The 25,861-nt window shown below is 36.4% G+C and overlaps 1 pseudogene across 1 annotated transcript; it reads left to right on the top strand.

The window, feature by feature from the left end:
- Nucleotides 1-18,526: 18,526 nt before the first annotated feature.
- Nucleotides 18,527-19,600, top strand: LOC307053745 (cytochrome P450 7A1-like; annotated as a pseudogene). Its single transcript has one exon. The product of its transcript is annotated as a cytochrome P450 7A1-like (transcript).
- The last annotated feature ends 6,261 nt before the right edge of the window (nt 19,601-25,861 follow it).

Below are 25,861 nucleotides of genomic sequence, written 5' to 3'. Positions count from 1 at the left end.
TCCCTCCCACCCTCCCTATCTCACCCCTCCAGGCGGTCAAAAAGCACCGAGCTGATCTTCCTGTACTATGCGGCTGCTTCCCACTATCTATCTACCTCACGTTTGGCACTGTATATATGTCCATGCCTCTCTTTCACTTTGTCACAGCTTACCCTTCCCCCTCCCCATATCCTCAAGTCCATTCTCAAGTAGGTCTGTGTCTTTATTCCCGTTTTACCCCTAGGTTCTTCATGACATTTCTTTTAAATTCCATATATATGTGTTAGCATATGGTATTTGTCTTTCTCTTTCTGACTTACTTCACTCTGCATGACAGACTCTAGGTCTATCCACCTCATTACAAATAGCTCAGTTTCGTTTCTTTTTATGGCTGAGTAATATTCCATTGTATATATGTGCCACATCTTCTTTATCCATTCATCCGATGATGGACACTTAGGTTGTTTCCATCTCCGGGCTACTGTGAATAGAGATGCAATGAACATTTTGGTACATGTCTCTTTTTGAATTATGGTTTTCTCAGGGTATATGCCTAGTAGTGGGATTGCTGGGTCATATGGTAGTTCTATTTTTAGTTTTTTAAGGAACCTCCATACTGTTCTCCATAGTGGCTGTACCAATTCACATTCCCACCAGCAGTGCAAGAGTGTTCCCTTTTCTCCACACCCTCTCCAGCATTTATTGTTTCTAGATTTCTTGATGATGGCCATTCTGACTGGTGTGAGATGATATCTCATTGTAGTTTTGATTTGCATATCTCTAGTGATTAATGATGTTGAGCATTCTTTCATGTGTTTGTTGGCAGTCTGTATATCTTCTTGGAGAAATGTCTATTTAAGTCTTCTGCCCATTTTTGGATTGGGTTGTTTGTTTTTTTGCTATTGAGCTGCATGAGCTGCTTATAAATTTTGGAGATTAATCCTTTGTCAGTTGCTTCATTTGCAAATATTTTCTCCCATTCTGAGGGTTGTCTTTTGGTCTTGTTTATGGTTTCCTTTGCTGTGCAAAAGCTTTGAAGTTTCATTAGGTCCCATTTGTTTATCTTTGTTTTTATTTCCATTTCTCTAGGAGGTGGGTCCAAAAGGATCTTGCTGTGATTTATGTCATAGAGTGTTCTGCCTATGTTTTCCTCTAAGAGTTTGATAGTTTCTGGCCTTACATTTAGGTCTTTAATCCATTTTGAGCTTATTTTTGTGTATGGTATTAGAGAATGATCTAATCTCATACTTTTACATGTCCCTGTCCAGTTTTCCCAGCACCACTTATTGAAGAGGCTCTCTTTTCTCCACTGTACATTCCTGCCTACCTTATCAAAGATAAGTTGACCATATGTGCGTGGGTTTATCTCTGGGCTTCCTATCCTGTTCCATTGATCTATCTTTCTCTTTCTGTGCCAGTACCACACTGTCTTGATTACTGTAACTTTGTAGTATAGTCTGAAGTCAAGGAGCCTGATTCCTCCAGCTCCGCTTTTCACTCTCAAGATTGCTTTGGCTCTTCAGAGTCTTTTGTTTTTCCAAACAAATTTTGAAATTTTTTGTTCTAGTTCTGTGAAAAATGCCAGTGGTAGTTTGATAGGGATTGCATTGAATCTGTAGATTGCTTTGGGTAGTAGAGTCATTTTCACAATATTGATTCTTCCAATCCAGGAGCATGGTATATCTCTCCATCTATTTGTATCATCTTTAATTTCTTTCATCAGTGTCTTATAATTTTCTGCATACAGGTCTTTTGTCTCCTTAGGTAGGTTTATTCCTAGATATTTTATTCTTTTTGTTGCAACAGTAAAAGGGAGTGTTTTCTTGATTTCATTTTCAGATTTTTCATCATTAGTATATAGGAATGCCACAGATTTCTGTGCTTTAATTTTGTATCCTGCTACTTTACCAAATTCATTGATTAGCTCTAGTAGTTTTTCGGTAGCATCTTTAGGATTCTCTATGTATAGTATCATGTCATCTGCAAACCGTGACAGCTTTACTTCTTCTTTTCCAATTTGGATTCATTTTATTTCCTTTTCTTCTCTGATTGCTGTGGCTAAAACTTCTAAAACTAGGTTGAATAAGAGTGGTGAGAGTGGGCAGCCTTGTCTTGTTCCTGATCTTAGTGGAAATGGTTTCAGTTTTTCACCATTGAGGACAATGTTGGCTGTGGGTTTGTCATATATGGCCTTTAATATGTTGAGGAAAGTTCCCTCTATGCCTACTTTCTGCAGGATTTTTATCATAAATGGGTGTTGAATTTTGTCGAAAGCTTTCTCTGCATCTATTGAGATGATCATATGGTTTTTCTCCTTCAACTTGTTAATATGGTGTATCACATTGATTGATTTGTGTATATTGAAGAATCCTTGCATTCCTGGAATAAACCCCACTTGACATGGTGTATGATCCTTTTAATGTGCTGTTGGATTCTGTTTGCTAGTATTTTGTTGAGGATTTTTGCATCTATGTTCATCAGTGATATTGGCCTGTAGTTTTCTTTCTTTGTGCCATCCTTGACTGGTTTTGGTGTCAAGGTGATGGTGGCCACGTACAATGAGTTTGGGAGTGTTCCTTCCTCTGATATTGTATGGAAGAGTTTGAGAAGGATGGGTGTTAGCTCTTCTCTAAATGTTTGATAGAATTCGCCTGTGAAGCCATCTGGTCCTGGGCTTTTGTTTGTTGGAAGATTTTTAATCACAGTTTCAATTTCAGTGCTTGTGATTGGTCTATTCATATTTTCTGTTTCTTCCTGAGTCAGTCTTGGCAGGTTGTGCATTTCTAAGAATTTGTCCATTTCTTCCAGGTTGTCCATTTTCTTGGCATAGAGTTGCTTATAGTAATCTCTCATGATCTTTTGTATTTCTGCAGTGTCAGTTGTTACTTTTCCTTTTTCATTTCTAATTCTATTGATTTGAGTCTTTTCCCTTCTTTTCTCGATGAGTCTGGCTAATGGTTTGTCAATTTTGTTTATCTTCTCAAAGAACCAGCTTTTAGTTTTATTGATCTTTGCTTTCGTTTCCTTCATTTCTTTTTCATTTATTTCTGATCTGATCTTTATGATTTCTTTCCTTCTGCTAACTTTGGGGGTTTTTTGTTCTTCTTTCTCTAATTGCTTTAGGTGCAGGGTGAGGTTGTTTACTCGAAATGTTTCCTGTTTCTTAAGGTGGGATTGTATTGCTATAAACTTCCCCCTTAGAACTCCTTTTGCTGCATCCCATAGGTTTTGGGTCGTCGTGTCTCCATTGTCATTTGTTTCTAGGTATTTTTTAATTTCCTCTTTGATTTCTTCAGTGATCACTTCGTTATTGAGTAGTCTATTGTTTAGTCTCCATGTGTTTGTATTTTTTACAGATCTTTTCCAGTAATTGATGCCTAGTCTCATAGCATTGTGGTCGGAAAAGATACTTGATACAATTTCAATTTTCTTAAATTTACCAAGGCTTGGTTTGTGACCCAAGATATGATCTATCCTGGAGAATGTTCCATGAGCAGTTGAGAAAAATGTGTATTCTGTTGTTTTTGGATGGAATGTCCTATAAATATCAATTAAGTCCATCTTGTTTAATGTATCATTTAAAGCTTGTGTTTCCTTATTTATTTTCATTTTGGATGATCTGTCCATTGGTGAAAGTGGGGTGTTAAAGTCCCCTACTATGATTGTGTTACTGTTGATTTCCCCTTTTATGGCTTTTAGTATTTGCCTTATATATTGAGGTGCTCCTATGTTGGGTGCATAAATATTTATAATTGTTATATCTTCTTCTTGGATCGATCCCTTTATCGTTATGTAGTGTCCTTCTTGGTCTCTTCTAATAGTCTGTTTTAAACTCTATTTTGTCTGATATAAGAATTGCTACTCCAGCTTTCTTTTGATTTCCATTTGCATGGAATATCTTTTTCCATCCCCTTACTTTCAGTCTGTATGTGTCTCTAGGTCTGAAGTGGGTCTCTTGTAGACAGCATATATATGGGTCTTGTTTTTGTATCCATTCAGCCACTCTGTGTCTTTTGGTGGGAGCATTTAGTCCATTTACATTTAAGGTAATTATTGATATGTATGTTCCTATTCCCATTTCCTTAATTGCTTTGGGTTCGTTATTGTAGGTATATTCCTTCTGTTGTGTTTCTTGCCTAGAGAAGTTCCTTTAGCATTTGTTGTAAAGCTGGTTTGGTGGTGCTGAACTCTCTCAGCTTTTGCTTGTCTGTAAACGTTTTAATTTCTCCATCAAATCTGAATGAGATCCTTGCTGGATAGAGTAGTCTTGGTTGCAGTTTTCTCTCCTTCATCACTTTAATTATGACATGCCACTCCCTTCTGGCGTGTAGAGTTTCTGCTGAGGGATCAGCTGTTAACCTGATGGGGATTCCCTTGCGTGTTATTTGTTGCTTTTCCCTTGCTGCTTTTAATATGATTTCTTTGTGTTTAATTTTTGACAGTTTGATTAATATGTGTCTTGGCTTATTTCTCCTTGGATTTATTATGTATGGGACTCTCTGTGCCTCCTGGACTTGATTAACTATTTCCTTTCCCATATTAGGGAAGTTTTCAACTATAATCTCTTTAAATATTTTCTCAGTCCCTTTCTTTTTCTCTTCTTCTTCTGCAACCCCTATAATTCGAATGTTGGTGTGTTTAATGTTGTCCCAGAGGTCTCTGAGACTGTCCTCTGTTCTTTTCATTCTTTTTTCTTTATTTTGCTCTGCATCACTTATTTCCACTATTTTATCTTCCACCTCACTTATCCGTTCTTCTGCCTCAGTTATTCTGCTATTGATCCCATCTAGAGTACTTTTCATTTCATTTATTGTGTTTTGAATCGATGCTTGATTCATCTTTAGTTCTTCTAGGTCCTTGTTAACTGTTTCTTACATTTTGTCTATTCTATTTCCAAGATTTTGGATCTTGGAAATAGAATCTTGGATCATCTTTACAATCATTATTCTGAATTCGTTTTCACATAGACTGCCTATTACCTCTTCATTTGTTAGTTCTGGTAAGTTTTTATCTTGCTCCCTCACCTGCTGTGTGTTTTTATGTCTTCTCATTTTGCTTATCTTCCTGTGTTTGTGGTCTCCTTTTTGCAGGCTGCAGATTCATATTTCCCGTTGTTTTTGGTGTCTGTCCCCAGTGGCTAAGGTTGTTTCAGTAGGTTGTGTAGGCTTCCTGGTGGGGGTTACTAGTGCCTGTGTTCTGGTGGTTGAGGCTCGATCTTGTCTTTCTGGTGGACAGGTCCACATCTGGTGGTGTGTTTTGGGTTGCCTGTGGCCTTATTATGTTTTTAGGCAGCCTCTCTGCTAATGGGTGGGGTTGTGTTCTAGTCTTGCTAGTTCCTTGGCATAGGGTGACCAGCACTGTAGTTTGCTGGTCGTTGACTGAAGCTGGGTGCTGGTGTTGAGATGGAGATCTCTGGGAGATTTTCGCCACTTGATATTATGTGGAGCTGGGAGGTCTCTTTTGGACCCGTGTCCTGAAGTTGGCTCTTCCACTTCAGAGGCACAGCACTGACTCCTGGCTGCAGCACCAAGAGCCTTTCATCTACTCGGCTCAGAATAAAAGTGAGAAAAAGTAGAAAGATAGAGTTAGTAGAAGAAAGAAAGAGAGAGAGAAAGAAAGGAAGAAGGAAAGAATGGAAGGAAGGATGGAAGAAAGAAAGAAAGAAAGAAAGAAGGGAGGGAGGGAGGAAGGAAAGAAAAAGAAAGAGTGAAAGGAAGAAGGGAGGGAGGAAGGAAACAAAGAAAGAAAGGAAGAAAGAAAAAAGAAAGAAAGAAGGAAAGAAAGGTAGGAGGGAGGGAGGGAGGAAGGAAACAAAGAAAGAAAGAAAGAAAGGAGGGGCAGAGGGAGGGAGGGAGGAAGGAAAGGTAGGAAAAAAATAAAGAGAGCAGGTAAAGTAAAATAGAATAAATTATAAAATATAGTAGCATTATTAAAATTAAAAGTAATTATTGAAAAAATATAATGGACAGATAGAACCCTGGGACATATGGTGGAAACAAAGCTATACAGAGAAAATGTCACACAGAAGCATACACATACACATTCAGAAAAAGAGAACGGGGGGGTGGGGAAATCTAAAATCTTGCTCTCAAAAATCACCTCTTTAATTTGGGATAATTCGTTGTAAAAAGAGGAAAAGGGGATAAAGCCTGAAATCTTGCTCTCAAAATCCACCTCCTTAATTTGGGATAATTTGTTGTAAAAAGAGGAAAAGGGGAAAAAATCTTAAATATTGTCCTCAAAGTCCACCTCCTCAATTTGGGATGATTCGCTGTCGATTCATGCACCACAGACGCAGGGCACATCAAGCAGACCGTAGAGCTTTAATCTGCTGCCTCCGAGGCTGCACAGAGACATTTCCCTGTCTCTTCTCTGCTCTCACAGCTCCCAGGTCTCAGCCTTGGACCTGGCCCCGTCTCTGCGCGTAGGTCGCCGGAGGGCGTCCGTTCTTCGCTCAGACAGGACGGGTTTAAAGGAGCCGCTGATTCAGGGGCTCTGGCTCACTCAGGCCAAGGGGAGGGAGGGGCATGCAATGCGGGGTGGGCCTGCGGCGGCAGAGGCCGGCGTGATGTTGCAGCAGCCCGAGGCGCTCCGTGCCCTTTCCCGGGGAAGCCATCCCTGGGTCCCGGGAACCCGGCAGTGGCGGGCTGCACAGGCTCCCCGGAAGGGGGGGTGGACTGTGACCTGCGCTCTCACACAGGCCTTGTGGTGGCGGCAGCAGCAGCCCCAGCATCCCACGCCCGTCTCCGGGGTCCGCGCCTTTAGCCGCGGCTCGCGCCCGTATCTGGAGCTTCTTTAAGCAGCGCTCTTAATGCCCTCTCCTCGTGCACCAGGAAACAAAAGGGAAGAAAAAGTCTCTTGCCTCTTCGGCAGCTCCAGACTTTTTCCCCGGACTCCCTCCGGGCTAGCCGTGGTGCACTAAGCCCTTCAGGCTCTCTTCCTGCCGCCAGCCCCAGTCCTCTCCCTGCGCTCCGCCTGAAACCCGATACCCGAGCCTCAGTTCCCAGCCCCGGCGGCCAAGCTGACAAGCGTCTCGGGCTGGTGTGTGCCTGAGGGCACCGATCCTCTGTGCCGGAATCTCTCCGCTTTGCCCTCCACACCCCTGTTGCTGTGCTCTCCTCCGTTACTCCGAAGCTTTCCCCTTCTGACACCCGCAGTCTCTGCCGGCGAAGGGGCTTCTAGGGTGTGGAAACCTTTCCTCCTTCACGGCTCCTTCCCACTGGTGCAGGTCCCATCCCTATCCTTTTGTCTCTGTTTATTCTTATTTCTTTTGCCCTACCCAGGTATATGGGGAGTTTCTTGCCTTTTGGCGTGTCTGGGGTCTTCTGTCAGCGTTCAGTAGGTGTTCTGTAGGAGTTGTTCCACGTGTAGATGAATTTCTGTTGTATCTGTGGGGAGGAAGGTGATCTCCGCATCTTACTCTTCCGCCATCTTCCTCCGTCCCCTCACTTCAAGGCCCTTCAATATATATTTTGTAAAGATTTTGAAGCTATACCCATAGTAATGATAAAATAATCAGAGCCTTTCCCAACAAAATTAGGGTATCAAATATATTTTGTTACTTAACTTCAGTAATGCTAATCAGATGTCTCATAATGTCTTCTGTTTTCTCTACTGTTAGTTACATTATGTATTGGGCTTTAGAAAATGTTAGATATCATTCTGTTTATCTCCTTCATTTAGAATTACTGAGTCACAGAGAGATTAAGCTACTTACCTCTATCTCTCAGGTAGTTATTAGAGGATATGGAACTTCAGTCTCCTCTTCAAGGACTTTTGTACTAAAACTTATTATGTCATTCTGGGTGAAAGATGTTTGCCAGGTGTATCATTTTTAGAGTCATTTCTTTCCCTTCATTTCCAATTATTTTATCATATCCTCTGAGAAAACTGGGTAGAATGTTCTAACAGCAAGGCAGTGTCCAATATCTGTGGTCCTCATTTAGCTGAATGTCACAGGACTGGACTTAACATTGGTAAATATTTAATCATCTGTCAGCCTCTTGTTGGTGACTTTGAGCTAGTCAATATCCAATCATGCATTTATGCCATCTGTATTCAGCTCAGCTTCAACCACGGGCCTGAATCTATTTAGATTGGCTTTGGATCTGTTGTACTCTGCACTCCTGTTATTACTACTGAGTATTTCTTATTACTGTAGTTTTCTGAATTCTCCTTGTCTTCTTTTCAGGCTCTCTTCTTCAATGCTGATTCAAGATACCTTAAAAAAGAGTATCTGATCATACCCACAAAGCAAAAGCCTGGTTTCAGAGATGTAACTCATCAATTAAGATTTAGGTTTATAGACTTGAAAAGAACTATAGAGATCTTCTAATCCAGAGCTATAGAGATCTTTTAATCAAAATCTAGGCATCCTGAGATTCTTTCAGGGATACTTCAAGATCAAAACAATTTTTTAATAATTTAAGGTGTTATTTCCTCTTTACTTTCATCCTCACTTGAGTATCCAGTGGGGCTTTCCAGAGGCTACCTGACTGAATGCTAAAGATATGCTCAGTTGCCTTCTATTAAACTAATAGATTTGCAAAAATGTATAATAATATCATGCTTATCAATATTTTTGTTACAGAATGCATAATTTTGTTTTGTTCCTATAAATGTTTTTATATAAATATGTATGGAGGTTTTTTTTTTTTTTTTTTTTTTTTTCCGTACGTGGGCCTCTCACTGCTGTGGCCTCTCCCATTGCAGAACACAGGCTCTGGACGCACAGGCTCAGTGGCCATGGCTCACGGGCCCAGCCGCTCCACGGCATGTGGGATCCTCCTGGACTGGGGCATGAACCCGTGTCCCCTGCATCGGCAGGCAGACTCTCAACCACTGCGCCAGCAAGGAAGACCTATTTTTTTGTTATTTTAAAATGAATTAATAAACAAATTTAAAATTTTTCTGTTTTAACTTCTAATGCAGTAGTAGTTATCTCCCTCTTTAAGTTTTCAGTTTGATTCTTGACTTTAACATTTACAAGGTACAACTAACTTAGGGCAAGTTAATTAATCATGCTAAGCCTTCTATTTCTACATAGGAGACTAAAATAGGATCAACTAAATATGCAATAAATGCTATTTATTATTAATAAGTGAGATTCAGGATATTTATGTTGCCTTTCTTTTAGAATTGTGAAAGCATTTTGTAAATGGTAAAATTTTATAAGAATATTTTACCTGATTGTCATTATCATTCAAGTTTGTAGATGCCTTGAACTAAATCCAATGACATAATTTCTAAAATCAGAATTCCGGGTGCCATTTTAAATTGTCTACTCTTTCTGTGTCAGGAATAGCACCACTTTATCCCATGGCTTTCCATTTTCTAAATTTGGATCTAGAGTTATAGAAAACTATATGTCTATAAGAATTCTAAAAAATAATAATATTTCTAATAAGTAGATCTGCTTAGTCACAGAACAACTCAAATAAGCAAAGTGATGAAATAATTGTTCTTTGCATTCTTAAATATTTAAGATAATTCTCCATACTTTCTTTGAAAAATTACCTTTTTAATGTTCTTTCAAGACTTCAAAGTATAAAGTCTCAGTTAGTTGTGCTTTAATGATTGTAACTTGTCTGAATCTCTTTTTAAAGAGTGAGGTGTGTTCTAGTGTATGAACCAGCAACAACTAATTGCAGTTAACAAAGTGATTAGAAGATGGGCTCAGCAATCCTGGGCCCATCTTTTAATGGGCTCAAAATCAGGAATCCTGAATACATAAGTCAGGACAATCTTTTAAAAAAGAGAAAATGTAACATAGAAAAATATAGTATACTTTCAGTGATGCAAGTCCTTTGCTTTAGGCATATCTTCTGTATTATAGCTATTCTGTACATAAAGATTTAGGTTTTAACAAGAAATAAGTAAAGAAAATTTAAACAATGACAATGACTTTGTGGCTTCACTAACTTTCATATAAAAGGTCCATATAATTACCCTGTCTGCTGTTATCACACTGTTTTTCTATTACATTTTGTACAGTGGCATGCTTTTGCCTATGGCTCTTAGGAACAGTTCAAGTCTAGATAGTCAAATGTTAAACTAGTTGACATTGGAATTAAATTCTTGATCCTATCTCTAATAGTGCAATGCTCCAACAAATTTAAGAAGTGGCAGCCTAAACACACATTATACCTAGAAATTTAAGGAAAGCAAATGTATATAAAGGAAATCTATGAATTTTAACCCATTCTATAGTGTACATAAACAGAGAAAAAGTAACTGCTTTGTTTTTTTCTCTATTCAATTTGTGAATATTTCTCCTGAATCCCAAGCTTTGAACAGTGTGTATGTGGCAGAGGGAAGGGGAGTGACTCCCCAAATGATGGTCAAGAAACAATCCAATTAAAGTGTCATGAAGTGTTTGTTTATTTGGGGATAAAACTTTTCAATTCTCAAATTATCTCCCCACCCCTAAAATCACCATCATTTCATATAAACAAGAGGGGTGAGGTTTTTGTGTCTTTGCAAACTTGAGGATAAAGGAACTTCATGTTTGCTTTTGGGTACATAAAGGGCAATGACTTTTCTTCTTTCTAGAGCCACATCCTACAGGTGAATTTGCATCCTATTCTTTTGTTTGGGTACTGAAGACTTCTCAGCCATCTTCCTATTGCTGACTCCCTTCTCCTCAGCAGTCTCCAGCTGTCAACCACTGCTATCAGCCCATGGTGACAGATATCACCTCACCACACCATAACAGATGCCAAGGGGCACGGAGGGGGAGTGGTTCTGGTTCTCAGTTTACTTCCAATCTATAGAGGAAGTAAAATTTAAAAATTTAGAAAGCTAACTTCAAAGCTTCTCCCCCGTCAATCACATTTTGCTCTAGGTTATTTATGACACACCCCGCAAAATCACCCCCTACCAGTGGTTGAATAGGTAGTCAGGGGAGAAATTCCTACTGTTAAGGCCCTTTTCAGCAAAGCATTTCTCCTCCTTTCTACCATTTTTCCAGGATTAAAATGGGATGAATTTTTCTTTTACTTCTTCTAAGTAATACACCCCTTCTTACTGAGTTGAGCTAAGACTTAATTGTAGACACAAAAGGAGAAATTATTGAGACTGACTCGGCAGGCCTATCCTTGATGTGTTACATCAGAACTAAAAAATCTGGTAAATTATCTTTTAAGAAAGTATTCAGGCTCGCAAATTCAAATATATGTATATATGCATGTGAAAAAAATGAGCACAGCAAAAAGACAAAATAGAAATGTCTCAAGATATTCAACCCCTGGGTGGTGACATAATGAGTTACTATTATTTATATTATATTCTTTGCTTTATTTCCCATATTTTACATTACTTTTATGATCAGAAAAAATATACTAAAATGTCCTTTTATTCTCAGAAATACCACTAAAATGACTTTTTCCAGATATTTCTCCCCCCTCACCATAACATAAAATAGAAAATGGAACAAATAAGAGATAACATGTGATAGGAATTATTGGGTTATAATCAAGAAATTCTTTAGGATAAAACTATAACATGTAGATGTAATTTAAAGATTACTGTCTGTAAAATTTTAAATAAAAAAAATGCTACTTTCTTTCTTTCCTGAATGTGGTAATGCCTGATTGAAGTATAATACCAGTTAGCTGGCCTTATATAATAGTGAGATTGTTTATGTAAAGAAGATATAAGAAACTTACTTAAGTGTACAAAAAAGGATAAACTTTAATCAGAACAAAAGAGATTTTTCAAAAAGCATCATCTTTCTAAAATCCCTTTTTAATCTCTAAAATAAAAGGGCTGGGCAAATGATCTCTAAGGTCCCTTTCTACCACAGTGTTCTCTGATAACATGAAATCCGACTCCTTAATGAAGGATAATACTGCACTGAATCAGGCCAAAGAGATTTACTGATAGGAAATAATGAGAAACCCAAATTAATCAGCAGAATGAAGGAAACTAGGAATGGCTTATGGCTTATTTTAATAACAAAAACAAATTAAGTAGAACTGCATCTGAGTTGAAATAATGATGCTAAAATAATGTTAACATGTGAAACCAAGAGTTCCAGTATTTCAATGTTAACGTTAGACTAAATTGCAAGTATAGATAATATATAATTTTGCTTATATTTATGAAATTGCTTTTTAAAGATAACCAATACTACAAGCAAAATAGTTCATTCTTTTATTTTTTTTATATCCCTTATAGGACCAACCAGATGGGGCTTGATAACATTAATTAATTACAGTGACACTTCATTTGTCAGGAAGCTTCTTTTCTGGCTGACTCACTTGTCTGAAACCCCATAAAATTATGGGAGATTGTCCCCAAACCACTTAAAATACATGTCACATTAATATAAAAACTTGAAGTCAAAATAAGATGATAAGAACACAGTAAGAGATGACAGGACGATAGTAAGGGAGAGGAGAGATAACTATAAACTACAAACACAAGGGCAAAAACTTACTGATTTGAGGCCATCTAATCCAAGAAAATCATTCTTATGTATCTGTCTTAATGCCAAATGAGGAATCTTTGTATTTTCTTAGCATAATAATTGAGGCTCATAATGATGGTAATTATTTTTTAAAAACAGTGTCATTTATAATGTTTGTATAAAAGTTTCATCAAAGATTATTAAAGAAATACAACTTTGGCTGTTAAATGGATATATTTAAATAGTCCAAAAAATACACTTTTGTAAAACTAGTTCATTTCATTGTAACAAATTATAATTAAAACTAATAGAGTTTTTGAAGTATATTCTCTTTATTCTTTCAGTGGGACAATTTATTAATTTCTATAGAGTCAGCTAATGTTGGTTTAAAGTCTTGCTGTTACATTTGAAATTTTAAATTCTTTTTTAAATTTTATATCGAATTTTTTTTTTAGTTACAGAACAGAAGATATTAAGATTTTGAGAGTATCTCTTTGGACGCTGTTTGATCTAAAAGGCCATTTTTAAAACCCTGCTATTTGTAAACTGTTGCTAGATCATAGCTAGTATAGGTTAGTAATCCATAAGTGATAGTTATAGGACAAGTGATGGCTATAGGACAACTGGGAATAATGTATTACAAAAATATTTACTGTAATTATTATGCATTTTGTATGTATTATAAATGAGAACATTTTTATAATATTTAAAGAAGTAAAGAGTTCTGCTTAATTCTCTTCTTTCTCCCTTATGTGGAGAACTATTAGGAGAAGGACTTGGGGATGAGAAAGGCAGGAACAATTTTACATGAAGTTTCATGGAAATGAATGGTAGATCCAGAGATCTTTTCTTTGAGTGTTGCCAACATTTCAAGCTGGTACAGACAATAGTAAATGTTACCTAGACAAAGTCTAGGAGCCAAGGAATGGAGTTAAACATGGGCAATGGAACCAACAGTATTGAGAGATGAGTAGTAACAGAGAGTAAACAGTAAAAATGTCTGGAAATTTCCAAAGTGGCATATAGACACCTGAAAAAGTTCTGGGGTGTATTTGTGCGACAGTTGGCATGTGTATGCTGAATATATGTAAATGAACTGAGGTGGGGTGGAAAATTCTTCTGAGACCTGTACATCTGTGTACCTAGAAGGATATATTTAAATAAAAATTGAATGCCATTTAATTTTTTAATGTTTTACTTTGTGCACACTTTTATAATACCTCTGAAAATGATTTTTATGTGTAAAATAGTTATATTATATGCTATAATATTCCCAGGTATTATTAATAAGATTACATTAATGATGTCTTCAAATACTCTTTCCTGAGTATTATTACTGTAAGGCAGTTTGTCATGTCAGCATTAAAAAGACAAATCCTAATTGTTGCAATAAAAGCCCATCTAATAATTGTTGCATTAATTATAAGTACCATTTTCTTATAATCTGGAAAATTTGGTAATACATTAAAAAAGAGAAAATTTTTATTTAATTATACAAATTACTTTTAAGCAAAGAATTACATCTCTTCATATAGAATGGGAATGCTCTTCATTTTTAAGAACCTGTATAAATTTCTATAAATTTTTCAACTTAAATTCCCAAACCTAAACTTTATATGGACTACAGTATAGTCACAGTAGTAATAAACTGGCTCTTGCTGAGGCCAATTCAAAATTTTCTTCCAATATCACCATTATCTAGCAATTGTGCCATTGAATGGTCCTTTTAATTTATCTATTTCTTTGAATATCTAGACTATAAACTCTGTGAAGGCAGGGACCATGTTTGAAAATTCAGCTCATAGCACAGTGCTTAACATATAATAGATATTCATTATATGCCTATCCAGTGATGAAAATAATGAGTGAGTGAGTGGATTTTCCCCTTCTTTCCCAATTCATTTGGTTGAAACTTGAGCATTCTTCCTAATTCTATTCATTGCCATTCCTGACTGGTTCTTGAAAGCTAATGCTAACTGAGACCAGATGTCCCAGAATAATGACCCCTCATTTCACCATACTGCTCCACTTTCCTGAACAATAACCTGCAATCCCCACTTTTACAGTTAGGTTAGCCTGTTTGATTCCTCAAGTACTAGGCCCTGTAGCTGAATTATTTCCCCATAGCTCAGTTACAATATGCAGAATGAATCAAATAACAATATGTAGAATGTAAGAAATACTCATTCATTGATTTAGATTTTCAAGTAATTGTGCTCTTTTTTCCCAGTGTCTTGTGGGTAGTGGTTATGTCTTGTATTAAGTAATTCTATATAACATCTTAAACAGCTTCTCACATGAGCTTGATAATAAATAAATATTTATTTATATTGATTTACTTTAAATTAATCATAATCATAAATATTTCTCTCCTTTTGAATAGCAAACATTTGAATCTTTTAGCCATTTTTTATCAGATAAAATATAATCTCCAGCATATATTGAACAGAACTATTAGGTTAAAATACTATCCATTCATTCATTTTCACATACATTTATTCATTCATAAATATTTACAAAGTATCTACTAAATACAAGATTTCATGTAAGGTAGAATGGTAAGAGCAGCAATAGCCTCAACAATGACAGTATGGCCTCTGACCAGATGAGTTCACAGTCTAGTAGAGGATGTAAGAAAAATACTTTGGCATCAAACAGAACACAGTAGTCATAAAGGGTGTAATGCTGTGTTTATAAAAGAGTTCAAGGATCTGGTCTTATTCACTTCACTTCTGTCTCCTCAGTTCTAGCACAAAGTCTAATTCTTTTTATTAAAACAGTGCATTTTTCTTGTTTTTTTTATTATTTTTGATGATATAAAACAGTTATATTTTAAACCTTACATTACATAACTTACTAAGGCACACTTATTCAACATTTTAGAGGCAAAATGGAGACTTATGGTTTTCATACCCTTTCTATTGCTGATGAAGCCTTTTCTGGTATGACACTATTAATCATGAGACCGGTTAAGCTCATATTATATTCTTACATAGTACATTAACACATTTCTTCTATGCATAAATGGAAAGGATTGTAGTCTAGGGTTTCAATCTTGGCACGTGTGTTAAGGTTGATCACCAGCAGCTCAGTATTGTGCTTTCCTATTGGAGTCTTATCAGACAAGGTTTGTTTTCCTTAAGGTCTAAATATCTATTTATGCATCTTTTTTTCCCTCTCTCTTTAGTAGAGATTTAGAAAACATCACCACTCTTTCACCTTTTGGCTTTGGATCAGAAGCTTTCCTTTTCTCTTTGGATCAGTCTCATGTCTTCCACATTAACATCTAACAAATTATCCCATAGTAGATATTTCATCCACTCAATCTTGTCACGGGAGAAACTGAAGTTGCTTACATGAAACCATCAGTATAGAGGTTATAGCAAATGCATGGAACACTTTAGCATTTTTTTTTAAAAATGGAGAACTGTGGGTTTTTTTTTAATATACAATTTTTTAAAATAAATTTATTTATTCATTCATTTATTTATTTTATTTTTGGCTGCATTGGGTCCTTGCTACTGTGCACGGGCTTTCTTTTAGTTGAGGCAAGCGGGGGCTACTCTTTGTTGCAGTGCGTGGGCTTCTCATTTCAGTGGCTTCTCTTGTTGCGAGCAGTGGCTCTAGGCACATGGGCTTCAGTATTTATGGCACTTGGGCTCAGTAGTTGTGGCTTGCAGGCTCTAGATTGCAGGCTCAGTAGCTGTGGCACACAGGCTTAGTTGTTCCGAGGCATGTAGGATCTTCCCAGATCAAACCCGTGTCCCCTGTACTGGCAGGCAGATTCTTAACCACTGTGCCACCAGGAAAGCCCAGAGCTGTGTTATTGATTTCACAATGTCTGGGTCCTTGTTCTCTCTAATACCAGCTTCAAGCAAACAACACAGCAGTGTGGATATAAAGAACTTAATATTTCTTTAAAAATACCAAATATTCTGTTAACAAGTCTAAATCTGCCCCACCCCAAACTTAAAGAAACATAAAGTTGTTCTAATATCTAAAACAACCAGTATTACAAATAGAATCCTCACATATTTAAGCTATGGTAGTAATAATTATAGGAAAGAAAGTGTATTGACCTTGGAGTGTTTCTATAAATATTACTGTAACTCTTTTATTTTTGCTCAGCCAAGGTGTCTTATAGAAACATGGTCATTCTGTCTTCACTCCATAAATATAACTTTATTTTTTTTCTTTCATGTTTTGTTTTTCTTCCCTATTTGTGCTTTTTCTCCCATTCTTTTCTCAATGAGAGATTCACTAATCCAACAGCAAGAAATACTCCAAAATGAATAGAGAAACCAGGTCAAATTTAAAGTGTTAATAGAGGAGATGAAGTAGAAATTTTTTTATATTCAGAATTTAGAGTCACATTTGTAAAATAAGAAAGCTGCTATAATAAGAATTGAAGAACATTTAAAAATTCATTTGAATAAAAGTGCTAAAATAAAACAAACAAACAAACAAATGTAAGGGCTAGATAAGGAAATAAAAACACAAAATGAACAATTTAGTCATCTGGAAATTGAACCAAAGTATTTTCCCCACCATCATTTTTTTTTTTTTGTGGCAATTGTCATAAGTTGACTTAAAATAGTTCCCAAATTAGAATTCATATAAGTAATAGTCTTCAATCAAATGTAATTGATAAACAGAATAGTTGCAAAAATATTAAACCAACTTAGAAAAAATTTAATCTTCTGAAATACTTTTGGATTCAGAAAAAAAGCAAAACTGAAGTTGCAGAATATTTAAAATTAAAGTATTTTGAAAATGCAGCTAATTAACACACATAGTGTAAGGCCTGAACAGTATTCAGGAGAAAATTATCTTTCAACATGCTCATTATAGAAGAAGAGACTAAACATATGTGAACAAAACACTCAACAACAACGATAAAAATCTAGAAAGAGAAAAATGAATGAAACCAAAAGAAGATATTGGATTAATATGCAAAAACCAACAGCTTTATCACTCTTATGAAAGATAACATTAAGGTTAAAAAAATAAAAAGGGGAAACTTTCCAATAACAATATAAACCATAATACTCCAGAACTGTATGAAGAAAAAATATAATTTCTTTACTGCTAGTCATAATTAAAGACCAGAATAAATGGAGATGACCATCAAGGTAAAATGAATTGATATTGTGAAGTTGTGGTGAACAGTGTTATGTACCATCTAGATTCTTCTTCGCTGAAAGAGTTGTTCCCATAACTGCTAAGGGTGCTATTGACAGACAGTCTTCAGCTCTCTTCCCCTTTATAAATTGCTTCAGCTGAAGAGAGCCACCTTGCCCAGGGTCATAGCCCTTCCCTGTTCTTTCATTCCCAATGACTATCGATGAGGGAATTGGGCTATTTCTGCCTAACTTTGGAAACCTCTGACTGGCCAGGGACCATTCTAACTCCAGAGCTCCCATTGAGGTTGACTGAGGCTGTTACTGGACCTGCAACATCTCATCTCCTCCTTCTGACAATTACTGTTTACTTTGTTCTCTTTTGAGAATATAGTACATGCTATCTTGGTCTCCAAGTCTGTTTTCCAGTGAACGTAGCCTATGACAGTTATAGTTATCCCTTCTTCCCCAATTCATTTAACAAGTTTAACTTCCTCAATCTATGAGAGAAAGTAATTGAAATCAAATTCTAAAAGGATTGGTATGTATGTGTGGCAGGGGGAAAGAGGTTACATGATAGTTTTAAGGTTTAAGATTTGTTTAGAAGATTTGTATGTCAAACTTTGTGGTTATTATTATTATTATTATTATTATATTAAAATTATTGGCATGGAGATAAGGAGTAACACTTTGAAATAAATATAAAAAATTCTTAAATATTACTGTAGCTGCTCAGATGCCACAAGCATAGAGTTAGACAAGTAAATGAGTGAAAGAATCCAAAATCTTATCTATGTGTATTTGTGAATATACTATATGATGACTTTGAATGGATGAGGAAAGATAGAATATAAAATAAAACTATTGGATCCGAATTCCCACTCATCAGATTAGAGGCTGCATGTTAGGGGTGTGATAGAAGCCATCTGTGTACATGGGACAGTAATGAGAAGTGACATCCCTAGAAGGAAGACATAAACCACTCTCCTCCTCAGAAGTTTTACGTTAGATTTGCAAAATGACGAGCATCTTTTTGATCTGGGGGATTGTTGTAGCAGTGGGTTGTTGTTTGTGGCTTGTCCTTGGAATGAGGAGAAGGAAAATGGGTGAACCGCCTCTGGAGAATGGGTTGATTCCATATCTGGGTTGTGCTCTGCAGTTTGGTGCTAATCCTCTCGAGTTCCTCAGAGCAAATCAAAGGAAACATGGCCATGTTTTCACCTGCAAACTAATGGGAAACTATGTCCACTTCATCACCAATCCTTTGTCATACCATAAAGTTCTGTATCATGGAAAATACTTTGATTGGAAAAAATTTCACTTCACTGCTTCTGCAAAGGCATTTGGACACAGAAGTATTGACCCCAGTGATAGAAATACCACCGACAACATAAGTAAAACTCTCATCAAGACTCTGCAGGGCGATGCCTTGAATTCCCTCACAGGAGCCATGATGGAAAACCTCCAACTTGTCCTGAGACTCCAGGTGGTTCCCAAGCCCAAGACGCCCGCCTGGATGTCAGAGGGGATGTATGCCTTTTGCTATCGAGTGATGTTTGAAGCTGGGTATTTCACGCTCTTTGGCAAAGATCTCACAGGGCAAGATGCACAAAAAGCATTCATTCTAAATCACCTGGACCACTTCAAGCAATTTGACAAAATCTTTCCGGCCCTGGTAGCAGGCTTCCCCATTCACGTGTTCAAGACGGGCCACTACGCCCGGGAGTAACTGGCAGAGGGCTTGCGGCTCCAGAAGCTCAGAAAGAGAGACCACATCTCGGAACTGGTCAGGTTTCTGAATGACACGCTCTCCGCCTTGGACGACGTGGAGAAAGCCAATTTGTTCCTCGCCGTCCTCTGGGCCTCGCAAGCAAACACCATTCCAGCGACTTTCTGGAGCTTATTTTAAGTGATTAGGAACCCGGAGGCAATGAAAGCGGCCACTGAGGAAGTGAATAAAATGCTAGCGAACGCTGGTCAAAAAATTAGCTTTGAAGACAATCCAATTTATTTGAACCGGATACAACTGGATGATATGCCCGTGCTAAGTGTGTTTGCTGTGTTGTTACATGTCATTTACTCATCCTCCTAACAGGAATTGTCAGTACACATCACGCACTTACTTGTTGCATACTACTTACTTCTTCGGAAAAACCCAACAGTTTTTGGCCAACTCAATATTTGTATATAACAAGGGGGAAATGGGCGCTGAGAGGTGAAGTCACTGCCTGGGATTGGATGGTGGAGCCAATGACAGCGATAACGTGGACCTCTTGACTCGGCACTTTCAGCCTCTTCTCTGTGCTGCCCGCTCTGCCTCATTTGTTACTGCTCTGACCAGCAACCTTATAATTAATGGGCTACTCATTTTCGTGAAATGAAAAGGGAAAAAGTACCATCATGAAACCACAATTAGCTGCATGGGTTGGGTGGTGGGGTGGAAGGTTATTTCATTGAAAAAAATGTTTGCTTCTCTGGATTTTATAGAAATACAAAACTCACCTCTGGGTGGGACAAAGCCAGACAGTGCAAGATTTCATCACACTACTCTGAACAACATGGCAATTTAAAACTTACAAATTATTTATTTCTGGAACTTCAATTTAATATTTTCAGACTGCAGTTGACCACAGGTAACTGCAACTGCAGAAAGTAGAACTGCAGATGAGGAGGGACTAATGTACTCCATTTAAATTTTTTTTCTGGAGGTTATAGAGATCTTTATTACCTACCATAAGTTGAGTAATAGTATAAATGGAGTAACTAGTATTACTCAACTACTAGTAGTGGAGTAACTGCTATAAATTGAATAACTACTTAATATCAGTTGAGTAGACAACTTATATTGAGGCTTAGGCATCTTACTTCCTTGTCCAGGCCCATCTTGTAAGCCTGGATACCCTATAGCAGAATCTGAAATACAACCTAATGTTTGGCCAGTAAATACTGAGTTATAAGTCTATTTTACCCAAGCCCAGATATCCTAACTTACCTGGGAGCTTCTTGAAGAGATTGCACTAGGGACCAGAGTTACTTTTCACAAGGCATGCCACATACCGACATCAAGAGAGCATTTGACATTCATCTAACAGATGCTGAAGGCTGCTTTTGGGGAAATTTGAGATTCCAGTACAGCTTGATGCTAATATGTGAGTTTTAGTAACCCTTCTCCAGGTAGAAATAGCCTTACTGTTATAAAAATTGAGGTGCCCAGAGGCTGAGGCTTTTATATGGAAATGGCATATTAGCTTTTACTTTCTACAAGGACATGCTCAACATGCACTGGAACACACAATAAAAGCTACACAATTTTTTGAAATAACACCTTTATGTACATTATTGTGCTCTTTGTGTCTCTGTTGTACCTTAACCCCGTTCCTGAAACTCTAGAATCAACTAAATTCTAGAATATAGTCTTTTTTAAAATTTTTATTGGAGTATAGTTGATTTACAGTTTTGTGTTAGTTTTAGGTGTATAGCAAAGTGAATCAGTCATATATATATATATATATATATATATATATATATATATATATATATATATATATATATATACACTGTAATTCAGGAGAGTCTCTCTCGGCCTCTGCTTCTCTCCACTTTCAGCATCACTGCCAAAGTTGAACTCATTATTCCTCACTGGGGCTTTCATAACTGCTTACCCTTTGGTCTACCTAATATTGCTTATCTTTTGGTCTTCTTGCCCCTGGTGTTTCCTTGTGTTAATCTTCTCCCACTTTAGTTACTTTTAAAAAGGTAATTTATACTCCCCAGTAGCTTAAAAAAGTAAATCAGACTTCCTTAGGCTGGCAAATGGGCCTCTTCCCAGTCTGGTGATCTTTACCTTTCTCCAGTTCATTGTCCTCTGTTATATCCCTTGTCTTCTCCTCTGTAAATATTATGCCATTCATATCTTTCTTACACATTTACAAATGGTCTTTTTCTTAGACTGTGTCTTTTTTTTTTTTTTTTTTTGCGGTATGAGGGCCTCTCCCATTGCGGAGCACAGGCTCTGGATGCGCAGGCTCAGCAGTCATGGCTCCTGCCCGGGCCCAGCCACTCTGCGACATGTGGGATCTTCCCGGACCGGGGCACGAACCCGTATCCCCTGCATCGGCAGGCGGACTCTCAACCACTGCGCCACGAGGGAAGCCCTAGACTGTGTCTTTTGCCATTCTATTTTTCTTTTCAGATTCACTTCCCCTCTCTATCTGGCAAACTGCCTTTGAGCTCCATCTTAAGTGCCATTATCTACTGTGAGGCTTCTTTGACTCACACAGAGGTGGACACTAAATTTATACCTCTGTCATAGTAAGCATCACTTATACTGTAACTCATCTGTTTATATGCCAATCTTCACCACTAGTCTGTGAACTCACGAGTCATTTTCACTTGCGACTACTTTATCTTTATAAACCTGGCATATTTGCTGATCCTCATCAAACTTTTGTTCAATGAACAAATTATCTTGAGAGGCCAGCCCCTCAGCAACAACAACAACAACAAAGATAATTTCCTAGCTTTGTTGGAAGACTTTGTCTAGAAACAATAATCTAGAGTACTTAAACCATATTAACTAATAAATCATTGAAACAAAAATCTTACATCAAGCATAGGGCGAGTACAATCCTAGAAACAATACAGAAGGCTTGTAATAATTATATACTGATTTCGGAGTTTTATATCATATTAGGTAGAATTATACTTTTAAGAGTTTAGTGAATGTCCCAGTAAAGAAGTATGAGCTCACCAAGGTTTTAATTTCCACAGAAGTAACTGTTACTAATAGATTCTTCAAGAATTGGTGTCCGATAAAATCTGAGTACATGGATTCAGAGTGAATGTGGATTAATTGGTTGCCCAAGAGAGATAATATAAATGAATAAATGCAAAGGGCTGAAATCAGAAACCTAAGTACTGACAACATTTTTGGAATAGTCAGAAGAAAGTCATTTGCTAAGCAAACTTATATCTGCTAGAGTGGATTGATGGACTGATAGCCCCATCTAGCTATTCATTTACTTTTTAAAAACATTTATCTCTTACTATTTACCTGGTTGTGCTTGGAATGGTCTTATAGAAGCATAATTGTGCATGACATGCTAGCATCACATTTAAATTAAGGTATCATCATCATCAACATCATTTGAAACTTGCCTCGATCTACCCAGACCCAACACATGCTAACTACTTTTTCCTACTTGAGTTATACTGCTGGCTTAAGCCATTTCTTGACTGAGTTTAAAGCAAAACAACTAAGAGACTTGGAAAATTCTCAGGTTCCTATTCATATGTACAGAATTATTGGCTGATTATGTTCTAGGAATGATTCTGGAAAGTCTATATTTTCCCAATTTAAATTCTAATACTAAACTCTTATACTCCAAGGTATTAAGTTGTTCTTTAACACATGTATTTCCTAGGATAAATATGAACATTCACACATGATTTGTTATTCTAGAGCATTTTGATTTTGGTTAGTAAGTATAAGATCATATACATATTAATTAATTTCTAAATTGAAGACTAGAAAAACTTAAAATAAGTGTTTTTCTATGTAGTGATTCTATTCAATTAATGAAATTCTAGAATATGAACTCCTAAGAGGGTATTGATTAAGTTGTGAATGTTTATTTGGATATGTCAGAATCCAGAATTCAATTTAATTGTTTAAATAATAGTTAATAGGACATATTCTCTCATTTGGAGACATTTTAGGATCCCAGAAGATTTAAAATATTCAAAATCAGTGATAGTTTTGCATATTTATTTGACAATTTCCATATAGTCAGGAAAATAAATCCATAATGACATACAAATCTAAATGAAATATAAATACTATTATTTGTATATTATATCACATGAAGGGAAACAACATAACACAAATTATTACAGCACTATAGAGAGAAAACAGTTACAACAAGAGCCAATATATTTGTATCATATAATAGAAAACGCAACCTTGTGGTAACTCTGCTAAAAACAAGTGTTGTAGCAGTGTATGTACAATTCTGTTTAGTTCTATTGCATTGTTACTTCTGAGGTACCTTGTTATTTTACATGTTACATGGTAGAATTGTGTGGCAGCAAAAGCACCATAATATGATGTGACAGAAAATACATAGGTAAAATTTATCTGCTTATGTGTCTCTGCTGCTTACTTTCAGTTTAAGTCAGAATTCTGAGTTATGAATAGAGTTGACAGTTGTAGGCAAGTGTAGGACTTCTGGCTTATAGGCTTCTGTACCTTTGGAACCCTTTTTAAAAAAATAATTTTGCACACTTTTTTCTCTCTTTAATATTAATGTAATTTAAAGAACTTGTTTTCACATATGTATTTCCTAGTAAATCACATTTCACTCTTTACAAGATGCAATTTTTTGAACATAGCTGTAGGGTTATGTTGTTGACACCTGGAAGTTCTATTTACTAGCCTCATATTTCTGTAGTGTTAAATCTGTGATTTTGTGATTAACTCACAAAATCTGACACTGGGGCATCTTCAGATGGCCTGTGGTGCTGTGTCTTTCAAGAATGTCTAAATGTAATTTTAGTGAAATGTGCGTTTAAGTGTTCTTTTTCTGTTTTTTTTAAGAAAGATGTTTTAAAGGGATTAAAACAAGGATTTTACATTTTTGTATTAAAAATTGTATTTTATGAAAGAGGAAGAACATTTATTCTGTAGGATTTTTATTTTAACATAGTTATTTTAATAACTGAAATGATACAGATAATTTTTTTTCATTTCTATTAATACCTGGGCTCTTTTTTATTTAGCAGCATCAGCAAAACATGAAGTAAATCCAGTGCTAATGAAATGGAAGTGATAATGATCCTATCTTAAAATAGGAACAATGTAGCCATGTAATAAGGAGTAGCAGTTCCTTTAGTGTATGCCCTAGGGATACAATTCTGCTATGTCACATCCCTGCTAATCATAGACTCAGGGCTGGTAGAAACTAGATTAATGTGGGAGAACCTTTGTTCGATTAACTCTAGTAAAGGAAAACTCACTACTTCATGAGTTCTCAATTTCTCTTGAGATGTTGACAACTCCATTAACAGAATATAGCACTGAAATGTGTCAGATACGCCTGAGTTAGAGATCTGCAAAATTAAGTTTGAAATCCAGCTAAAGAAATAATTTAAATTCAAGTTTTTGGGTGTCATCAGGTCTATTTATATCCTGTTGTACTAATACAAGTTAAATCAAATGTGTGTGTGTGTGTGTGTGTGTGTGTGTGTGTGTAGGTAAAAGATGTAAGAATAGAAACAAGAGGTGATATCTTTCATACTGAGAGAAGGAATGAATGACACATCGTACTTCACTGCTCTGCCCTAATCTATAATTTAAGATTGATTGAGTAACCTCAATATTACATGTTCCATCTGTTATGAGACAGGCATGCTCTGAAGTCTTTGGGTTCTGCATCAACTAAGCTTTCCTATCTGTGCCTTCATAAAACCAGATGGAGAATATTACCTGCTAATTTATGATTTCAATAAGAAAAATTAAAAATAATCCCTCCTAGGTATGATGACAGATTATCGGTGCATTGCTGTAGATAAGAAGGCCAAATTTGTAACAGACTACTGAATTGTAAAAATAAATAAAATATAGTGATTTATTGAAAATATTTCCTCATAATTTCATTAATTTTGTATTTTTTGTTCTGCTTTAGGTCATTGGTCTCTGAGCTAGATAGATGACAATCACTTTAGATAAAAGCTAATCAGATTGACTTCAATTTTCTCGTGATCACAAGTAATAAGTTAAACACAAACATATTATAATACATATTTTTGAATGGAAAAATCTGTAAGTCAGTATTTCTAAGCCTATTGAAAGTGAGTCGTAGGTAAAGAAGAAAATTGTTTTTTGCCCTGGGTCTGAAAATTCATAGGGACACCAATAGTTCTATAAGGAAGAGTACTTACCTCCCGCCTCAACACTGCTTTTTATTTATCCCTTGTTTTAGTATTTATTGCAGGCTAATTATGTGCCTGGCTCTTACTTAGGTACCTTCTGAGATACCCAGTTATTTCGCTCAAGGATCTAAAAATATAGAAAAATAGGGATTACTTGAACACAAAGAGTTATATAATAGCAATATGTGATAACTGCCATATATAAAACATACATGTCCTATGCATATCAAATCTTGTAAATGTGTAAATACATTGTAATAAATGTTTTAATATTCATAATGTTAAAATGCTATTTATCTTTAAACTGTGAAGTCATGTAGCACCTCACTTCCGTCTTCTGCAAAAAGGGATGGTAAAAATAAGACCTAACTCATAGAATTATCTTGAGATTAAAATGAGAAAATAAAAGTTCATATCACAGTAC

This window comes from Hyperoodon ampullatus, assembly GCF_949752795.1.
Source record: "Hyperoodon ampullatus genome assembly, chromosome: 5".
Taxonomy (NCBI): domain Eukaryota; kingdom Metazoa; phylum Chordata; class Mammalia; order Artiodactyla; family Ziphiidae; genus Hyperoodon; species Hyperoodon ampullatus.
This window is presented reverse-complemented; position numbering and strand designations above follow the sequence as displayed.